This window comes from Miniopterus schreibersii, assembly GCF_964146895.1.
Source record: "Miniopterus schreibersii genome assembly, chromosome: X".
NCBI lineage: Eukaryota > Metazoa > Chordata > Mammalia > Chiroptera > Miniopteridae > Miniopterus > Miniopterus schreibersii.
Genome location: NC_138104.1, coordinates 72,704,268 through 72,713,604, shown reverse-complemented (window position 1 = coordinate 72,713,604; position 9,337 = coordinate 72,704,268). Strand labels below are relative to the sequence as shown.

Genomic DNA, 9,337 nt, shown 5'->3' with positions numbered 1-9,337 from the left:
TATCATCCCATTTAACACACAGAAGGATCCTAGGAGGTTAGGCTCATGATTATCTCCATTTTACAGCTTGGAAACGGAAAAGCAGAAAAGTTAAGATGAATAATACTGGATTTCCTTTCTTCTCTTATCACCATTTGCTGCATTCTGGGTTCTTCTGGTGGCACATGTCCCTTGCTACCTTCTCCTCTTTGGAACCTTCATCTTACCTTCATGTCCAAACCCAAGGGCCGCCTGGAGCTTTGAGCACAGCCTAGGCCTCCACAGATCCACTCCGGGAATGCAGCCCAATGTGGATTTCTGCATCTTCCCCTATGACCTCTGAAGAGACTTCCCAGAAAGTCACAGCAGCCTCCCTCCCTTCCTTCCTTCTCAGAGCTGCTAATGATGGACCTCAGTGACCCAAACCCCATTCCTGGCCCCACCGGCCCTGCCCCTCTACCAGAGGGGCTCCTCCAGCAGCGGTACAGAGATGGGAAAACCCTGCCAGAGAGGCAGTGGGAAAGGTCAACGTCCCCTCAGAGGAAGAAAACTTTTCTTGGCCCTGTGAGAGGGCGACACCTCGATTGCTTGGCACCTTATCGGGTTCAGAGGGAAGCCAGAATCTCTTCATCCAGTGATAGAGATCAGAATCGATTTAGATGTGGATGTGGATACTGCCAGAGGCACAAGTCAAATGCTTGCGGGACGCTTGCGGAGAGGAACGGGGCCCCACATCCTTCCTCATGGGAAAGCCTCATGCAGGGCCTCAGTGGCTTGACCCTCACCCTGGGTGGCAATCGGCCCGGCCTTCTGCCAGAAGGGCTGCCCCAACAGCAGCAGGGAGAGGAGATGTGCCAACTGGAAAGGCACCAGGAAAGCAAAAGAATGTTCCAAAGGCTCCTGAAACAGTGGTTAAAACAAAACTGACAGTCTCACCTCATATGGCGGAGACCTGGACAGTTTCGACAGGGACGCTGGAGTTGCCGGACGCTGGGCATGGACTCTTTTTGGGGACCAAACAGTAAGCCGTAGTCGGAGGAGGAACTCAACCGGTTTTGACCGGAAATCCCGTGAGCATGTGTTGATCTGATCCCAGGAAGATCATGACCTTTCCTGCCAGGAATAAGACCGGTCTGGGGCATTCTGAGGCCAGGGACACTGCATATAGGTGGTCCTCAGCTCCTATATCCCAGCTCCCATGATGCATGGTGTCCCTCTAACACCCCAGATCTCTGTCTTTCCTCCACGTGCTGATCTCCATGAGATAGACAGTGTCTCTGCAGTGTGAATGCCCTCCCTGGTGGTGCCCATTGCTTTTGTGCCATTTTATTGACTGCCTCCAAATAGCAGCCCCATGAGCACTAGAATACATGTGTGCTAATATGAGATCAGTTTCAAGACTCTAAGGCTGAAGAAAGCGTGGAAAGCAGATGTGCAGCTGGAACGCGGTGGCTGACCTTTGCGTTCTTTGGGTAAGCCATGCAGCACAGGAGCCAGATGCAGGGAGACATTGCCCTGCTCCTAAACATTGAGCGGCATTCCTCCTTGGAGGAGTGTCTGGTGGACTACCTCATTGTTGGTACCACATAAACATACGTATGAAAGGAAACTGCCTTTAGAACTCAGGTTTGTTCATCCATATTGGTTTGTTCTTTGTCAGATCTGAGATCATTATATATAAGTCCCAGAGCAGCAGATCTGGATTAGGGGAGGAGGGAGGAGTACAGAGAACACGGTCAAGTCACTGTTGGCAGCCCTGCAACAGGAACAGCCTTCAGATCATCCGGGCGGAGCAAAGGAAGAGTCCTGCTGTCCAGGGAGAGTTGGAAGCAGAGTCCGTGCCCACAGTAGGGGGTCCTGGGAGCTAGTGCTGGTGCCCCTGGACTAAGGCTCCAGGGGACGTTCCCTGGTGCTTGGCATCCCCGGGTTCGTGAATGTGAACAGCATTTCATGCCTGCTGCATGAGAACCAGAACAGCATTGAGTTATTAAGAGTCGGGATTTGGACATACTACCTTTTCATTTCAGGAGGCACGTACGAATGGTTAAATCTACTTTTTCCCCCACAGAACCTGATGGCGTGTACCCAGGCAGTGACGGTGCAGCTCATCTGAAGTGAAGTGAAAAAAAAGTCTGCATTCTGTCAGTGGGTTTTCAGGTGGCCCCAGAGCTGTATTGCTGCAAACGTACGCATCTGCTGCAGACAGAAGTGGCTTGAGAACAGGTACGTTCATTAGATTCTGAACTTGTGATCTCATCTGAGAGCTCCATGGACCCTGCCAGGCTTGTCTCACAACCCCAGGGGAGAAGATCAGTAGAGCGGGGCCCATCTTTCTTGAAACACAAAGGCCTAACTGCAGCCTGGTGATTTGGGCTGTGTTGTGAGCAGGGCTAACGTGGCATTTCACTGTCACTGGTCCTTTGCTAGGTGTCAGATAATATGCTGCACATGTCAGTTTATTTCATCCTTTCCCACAGACCCATCATTGAGCAAGATTTCCATCCCAGTGTATGAGGTGGGAAGCAGAGTACAGAGAAGGTGGGACCATGCCCAGCTGGCAGAGGTCAGAAAGGGATGGCCTCACTCCAGCAGCCACACCAGGTCAGTCCTGCCAACCACAATCAGTCGTTTACCACCCGTGAAGGTTTCCACTGTCTCCCTTTTCCTCCCCCCAGCATGCTAGGCTGGCTGTTGGCATGGGCAAGAGGAATTGCAGAGCAGGTTCCTGCCCTGGGGAATTGAGCTTTTAATCAGGGAGAGAGATCTGACACCCCTAGATGTGGTAGAGAGTGTATCGTGGTCCCCTGTGAGGCTTGGTGGCCAGGAGAAGAGAGGGGTGAGTTGGAACTAACTGCTGACTTTTCTACATCAGGGCACACGGACAATGGGTGGGCAGGGGTAACCGAGGGAGTCAGCAGCCACCCCCTGCCCACCTAAAGGCTCTGTCCGCATACCCAAGTATGGGGTGTAGGAGGAGATCTGGGCTCACACCTGAGACAGCATGCTTTCCCAACTGAGAGACTAGGAACCGGGATCCAGTGATGCCCAAACATGCCCAGCGTGTCAAGTTCTAGACCAGGGACTGAGCCAGGGCCACCGGGAGGCAAGAAAATATTGGGAGAAATGTAGCACATGAGCCAGTTTATATGAAATGCCCAGAAAAGGTAAATGTAGAGAGACAGAAATTAGATGAGAGGCTGCATGGGCCTGGACGTGGTAATGGGGATTGACTGCTAACAGGAACATGGCATCTCTTCGGGGTGATAAAAATGTTCTAAAATTGCATTGTGGTGATGGTGGCACAACTCTCTAAATTTACAAAAAGTCTCTGCATTGGAAACTAACTGTACATTACACCTCAATGATGCTATTTGCAAAATGTAATGCAAATGTCCCAGTCAGTCATGGAGGGCAAGTTGTGCCATTGGCCCTGCTCCTTCTCTGCTCTGGGTCCTGCCTGCATGACCCATCATCGCCTGCCTCCTGCACGTGTCCTAGATGCTCCCACCAGAGGGAGGCACTGTGCAATAAGGCCAGGAGGAGTGCTGGTGACTGCGTGTGTCTGGGCGTGTCTCACTGAGTCTCTGTGTGTTCGTGCACAGGCGCCCTTTGGGGGGACGTAATGGTCGAGTGGCAATTCCACGGCCGAGGGCAGCTCCCATAATCCATCCTGCGCCTGGAATTCCACTTAGGTGTTTTCTCTTCTTCACGAGTCCCACAGACCCAGCTTCTCTTTCCCTGGCAACCAACCTCTGCCCTTAGCTTCAAGCTCTGATCACAGGAAGACACACAGAGTGGGGAGGGGTGCCGGCCCCTTCATAGAGCTCCCTGCCCCAGCTCAGCGACCCAGCGGGGATGCGCGGCATAGCGGTAACCAAGGCGAGATTCCGGCTGCATTTCCACCAGCCTGGCCCTTCTCCCTCCACTCTGCCTGCCTGGTGTCAGGCAAGCAACGGGGCGTTATGGCATAAACTCCTCAGTCCTTGAAATTGTTCTAAATATGAGTGTGATGTAAAGTAAGTATTCCATAAGCTGCTCTCGAAACACAAGACACATCACACAGTTTTTAAAATTTCTCAGTAATAGCAAACATGGCCGTAAAGTCCAAGATTCTGAGAGCAGTACAGGTGAGGCAGAGCGTGTGCTCAGGCTTCCTCACTGCAGCTGTGCCTCCAGTTGCCCCGGGAGTGTCCTTCAAAGAACAGATGCTGGCGCCCGGCCCCAGAGGCTGAATTAGTAGGTCTGGAAGGTGGCCCCAGCAGGAGCATTATTGGACACTTCTCCTGTGAAACCAAGGTTGCCCCTGTCAAAACAGAACCATCCTTGCCGGAGGAAACCTAGCACTGGAACAGTGAGACTCCTTTACAAAGAAAGCAGGTTCTCATCGTTACCTGCTGGGCTGGGCTGATCCCTTAGGATGAGGAAAGGAAAGCACATGTCAAAGTGAATGTGTGTTCGAAAACCCCCTTTGTACTTGCTGTTCTCCGTGTTCCTGAAGCCAAAATCGTAAAGGTAAAACCTCACATTTGCTAATGAAACGTACTACTTTTTATTTCTCGTCGAGATCCCTTGTGTTTACTTACTTGAAAAGTTTGTAAAACGTAGAGAGGACTCAGAGAAAGGTCACAGTAGTTCTGTAAGAATTACAGATGGCTGACATTTCCACCGGTTCATGTAGAAGGATCAGCTGTCAGGTCTTTCCACTGCATTTGTGGAGTTACATTTTTCACTTTTTATTATAATTTATGTTTTCCAGTTAACTCATGCTCTCAGGGAAAGACCAAATAGGTCAGGATGTTTATGATGAAAAATAAAACTGAGCAAACCCTTGTTCCCTGCATAGCCCTGGACACTCGCCTTAGCAAACGTTCTCCTCCAGCCATGATGGGCTGACATTGCCGTGTCCTGATTCCTTGAATGTAGACAATGCTTGTTGAGTGCTTGTAGAAGATGAGAATTTCAGTGTGTCGGGAAAATTACAGGGTACAGGTTCTCCTCCGACTTCCTGTGAGGGACCCAGCCAACCCAGGACATAGGCCCCTGCACAGGACGTCTTCAGTGACTGCCAAGAAGGAGACCTCACAGGGGAATTTAGGAACATCTCTGGCAACATGAGGGTCATGGTTTAGCCTTTTCCAGAGCAGGACAAGGGGAGTCATGGGGCAATGGAGATAACACCTAGTGGCATTCCTAGGACATGGGCGGATGGCAGTGCCCACCCATGAGACAGGGAACATAGCTTTCGTGTCACCTGTAGATTTGCAGGGCTTGTGTGACAACTGGGGGGAGATGCCCATAGGCCTCAGCCTGTAGGGGCTCTGGGGCCCAGCTGAGATGGCTTAGGTAGACTTGGTGATGCAACAAACCATCAGCATACTAGGGGATACAGATGAAGAGAAGTCAGATAGGTAAGAGCTCTGGGAAGCTCTGGTCACCGAAGGATCATGTGTAGAATGAGAAGAGCACAGGGCAAAGATTGGAAACTAGAGATGGGTGTTGGGAGTGAGACTATTTAGACCGGGATCAAAGAGAAAGTACCAACAGAGACCTAGTCTGAGAGAGAGGAGGAGAGCCAAGAGAGGCTGCTGTCACAGAAACTGAGAAAGGAGAGCGTTCTGAAGAATGGAATGTTGACTGCCCCAGGCAGCATTGGGTACTTTAATTTGGCAACATGGAGCTCTTTGGAAAAGTTAGCAAGGGAATTTTCCATAGATGGGGACACTGAGGAGGATCCAGAGGTGACCAAATAAGGGTGTTACTGGAGTATACACTATCAAGAAGCTTGACTTGAACCCAGACACGGGTATGAGAAGCAGAGGCTGTGTGCTTTCAGTGTATAGTATGTCCCCCATAACGAGAGAGGACACCACAGGTTGTAGGCACCAGAAATCTCTAAGGATCCTGAGGATGTTGAATAGGTGACAGAGTGTTGGAGAGTTGGCGTGAACCTCAGAGTAGATGCTTTAAGGTGAGGAGGTAGGAGCAGGGGTTTCAAGCAGCACCAGGTCTGCAGGAAGACCCCATCCTCACTCCTACCCCATTCTTACCTCTGTGACGCACTGAGCTATGGGTGGGGAGATTCAACATCTTCCAAGTTAAAAGCCTCGATAGGTGGTGAGAGGGAGAGCAAGACTGAGTTAGGCTGTGTGCTTTCAGGGTATGGGATGTCCCCCAGAAAATGGAAGGATTGGGAGGTTTGGGCCAAGGTAGCGTAAGAGGGAAGGTGAGTTATACTGAGATGAGGGCAGGGGATGCTAGGACATGGGTTCGGGGTGATGGCAGGAGCTGGAGACATGGGCATTTGAATGGTCCAGAGATTCACACAAAATGTCTTCTGCAAAGACATTTCTTGTTTCAGGAACACAGAGGAACAGGAAGCTATGAGAACATAGAAGGAGTTTACCTTCTCTGTGTCCTGGACTTGGATGGACTTAAAGCATTTGTAAATCTAAGCCCTGTTGATGAGATTGACCTTGATCACTCCTATCTGGTGGTGATGAGGCTGTGCTCTGGGGTCCCTCAGATGAGGAACAGAGGGCCGGGCCATGGAGCAGTAGAAAAGAACTCCCCTGTGATTCTGGCCCCTGCAGAGGTGGGGTATCCATCTAGCTTTCAGATGACAGCAAAGGGGATGCAGCGCCAAGGTCCATGCGGGTTGTTGGAAGTGGAAGAGAGTCACAGATCTCAGGCCACCGTGAGATAACTGGGGGCATGTGCTCCCTGGTGAAGGAGCAGGGCCCAATCCACTGAGATTTCTGCCATTGCTACCTGGCCAGAGTCAGGCACTATAAGAACTCAAGGTCTTTGTGGGGGAATCCTGTCCGTCTAAAACTCCTTAACCCCTGTTTGGGGGGTAAGGTAGAGAAGGACCAGATTTGAGACAGCAAAAGATGACAAAAGCAGATGAGGAGAGGCCATGACCATGAAAATGGAAGAACAGAGACGTTCCCACTAGTTGACTGCATTAGGTCACCAGGTTGAGACCCGATTCCTGTGGCTTCTTTGGAACTAGCCCTTGCTGTCCCCTTGAGAGACTGTACAGCCTCAGCACACTTGTCTCCTTAAGATGAAGGGGGTAGAAGGTATGATTTTCTGAGGTGCAGGAACCAAATGGGACAATGGGATGAAAGGTCTTCTAAGTCACGGAGCCCCATGTACAGTGAGCCTGTCAGCCCTGACCCCGTTTCTCACATGTAATTCTTGGTCTGCAGTATTCAATGGGCTCTCCTCTGTGGCAAATGCACTGAAGGGGCCAGGGGCACCCGAGGTGCCCAGAAGTGGACACCTGAGACCTGCCCATCACCAGGAGGGTTTGATTGCTGCTCTCCCTGGACAAAAGGCAGTGCCCCTGCTCAGGGCCCAGTTGTGTAGGAGACGAGGGCAGCGTCCTCCTTGAAGAGGAGGTTCCCTGAGGACACAGCAGGCTGAGCAAGAGATCTTGGGACATACTCTGGGTCTGTCAGCAACTACTGCGATTCTCACCCCAGCCTCTCAGCTCTAGGGAGGACTCTGGCACGATTTACCTTCTAAAGAAATAAGAAGGAAAACACCGCCTTCTCCTAATAAAAATACTGACTTTCTGCACCTTCCTACAGGCTTCCTTTTCTGGCCCCGGAAACCTTTTCCTGAAGCCCAGCTCCAGGACTCAGGCCTTGGAGTGAAGCCCCTGTCGTTTAACGGACAGGAGCCTGGCATGGCCTATGGAGGGAAGGACGGCCTTGCTGAGACCCTGCTCGCCTCAGTGACAACCCTCATCAGCTCCTCCACTCGGTGAGTCTGGCTGGGTTTCTCCTCTTGCTGTGATGTTTTAGGGGTCCGTTGATGGCATGCTAGATAAACGTTGTCCTGGGTTAAAGGCAGGAGGACGCAAGGACACCAAGGTCCCCTCTCACAGGGACAGATTGGAGGTGGGCACAGGAGGAGCATGTGGGGACCGTGTGCTGACATCCCAGATTCACGGGTGCCCCTCAGATGCTGGGGCCCTTTGGTTTGTTTATTCTGCCCCACTGTGCTGATCTTCATCAGCAAGGCCCGCCCTCTGAGTCAGAATAGGGGGAGCAAATGAGCCCTGAGTTTCCTTCTAATAGGTAAGTGAGGTGAGATGCAAGCATGTGAATGGTCCATGTGTACACGTGCTCAGTGAGGTTCAGTGAAAATGCTCGCTCTCAGATTTCTAATCCACATTCCCAATTTTTTGCGAGGGTTGGGGAAGGGGCACGTGTGGCTTGTGAGTCTGTACCTTGGTGCGAGAAGGGGAGCTAGGAGACACACCATATGTGTCACTGTGCCCTAGGCCGTCTCTGGAAAGGATACCTCTTTTTATTTTTTTTTAGTTTATATTTGTTGTTTTTCTTTACAAATGATTCCAATTATGTTGTGTTTTTTAAAATATGTTTTTATTGATTTCTGAGAGAGGAATGGAGAAGGAGAGAGATAGAAACATCAGTGATGAGAGTCATCTATCGTCTGCCTCCTACACACCTCCTTTGGGGATCTAGCCTGTAACCTGGGCTTGTCCCCAGCCTGGGAATGGAACCATGACCTCCAGGTTCATGGGTCTACGCTCAACCACAGAGTTGAACCAGCCGGGCAAGAGACCTTTTTTTAAATTTATTTTTCCATTACAGTTTACATTCAGTATTATTTTGTATTAGTTTCAGGTGTACAGCATAGTGGTTAGACAATCATGTGCTTTACAAAGTGATGCCCCCATATTTCCAGTATACTCCTGGCACCATACATACATATTACAATATTATTGACTATATTCCCTATGCTGTACTTTACATCCCCATGACCATTTTGTAAGTGTCGATCTGTACTTCTCAATCCCTTCACCTTTTTACCCAGTCCCCCACCCCTTCTCCTCTGGCAACTATCAGTCTGTTCTCTGTATCTATGAGTCTGTTTCTGTTTTGCTTTTTAATTTCTGTTCTTTAGATTCCACATATAAGTGAAATCAAGTGATATTTCTCTTTCCCTTTCTGACTTATTTCACTTAGCATAACACCCTCTAGGTCCGTCCATGCTGTTGCAAATGGTAAGAATTCATTCTTGTTTATGCCCGAGTAATATTCCGTTGTATACATGTACCACCGCTTGTTTACACACTCGTCTATTAATGGGCACGTGGGTTGCTTCCATATCGAGGCTACTGTAAATGAGGCTGCAATGAACAGGGGTGCATATATTCTTTTGAATCAGTGTTTTGGGTAACTTCAGATATATACACAGAAATGGCAATGCTGGGTCATAAAGCAGTTCCATTTTTAATTTTTTGAGCAACGTCTATTCTGTTTTAAATAGTGAGTGCAGCAGTCTGCGTTCCCAGCAGCAGTGCCCGAGGGTTCCCTTTTCT

The 9,337-nt window shown here is 50.0% G+C and overlaps 1 pseudogene across 1 annotated transcript; it reads left to right on the top strand.

The window, feature by feature from the left end:
* The first annotated feature begins 287 nt into the window (after positions 1-287).
* Positions 288-906, top strand: LOC308551016 (protein FAM156A/FAM156B pseudogene; annotated as a pseudogene). Its single transcript has one exon. The product of its transcript is annotated as a protein FAM156A/FAM156B pseudogene (transcript).
* Positions 907-9,337: the final 8,431 nt, after the last annotated feature.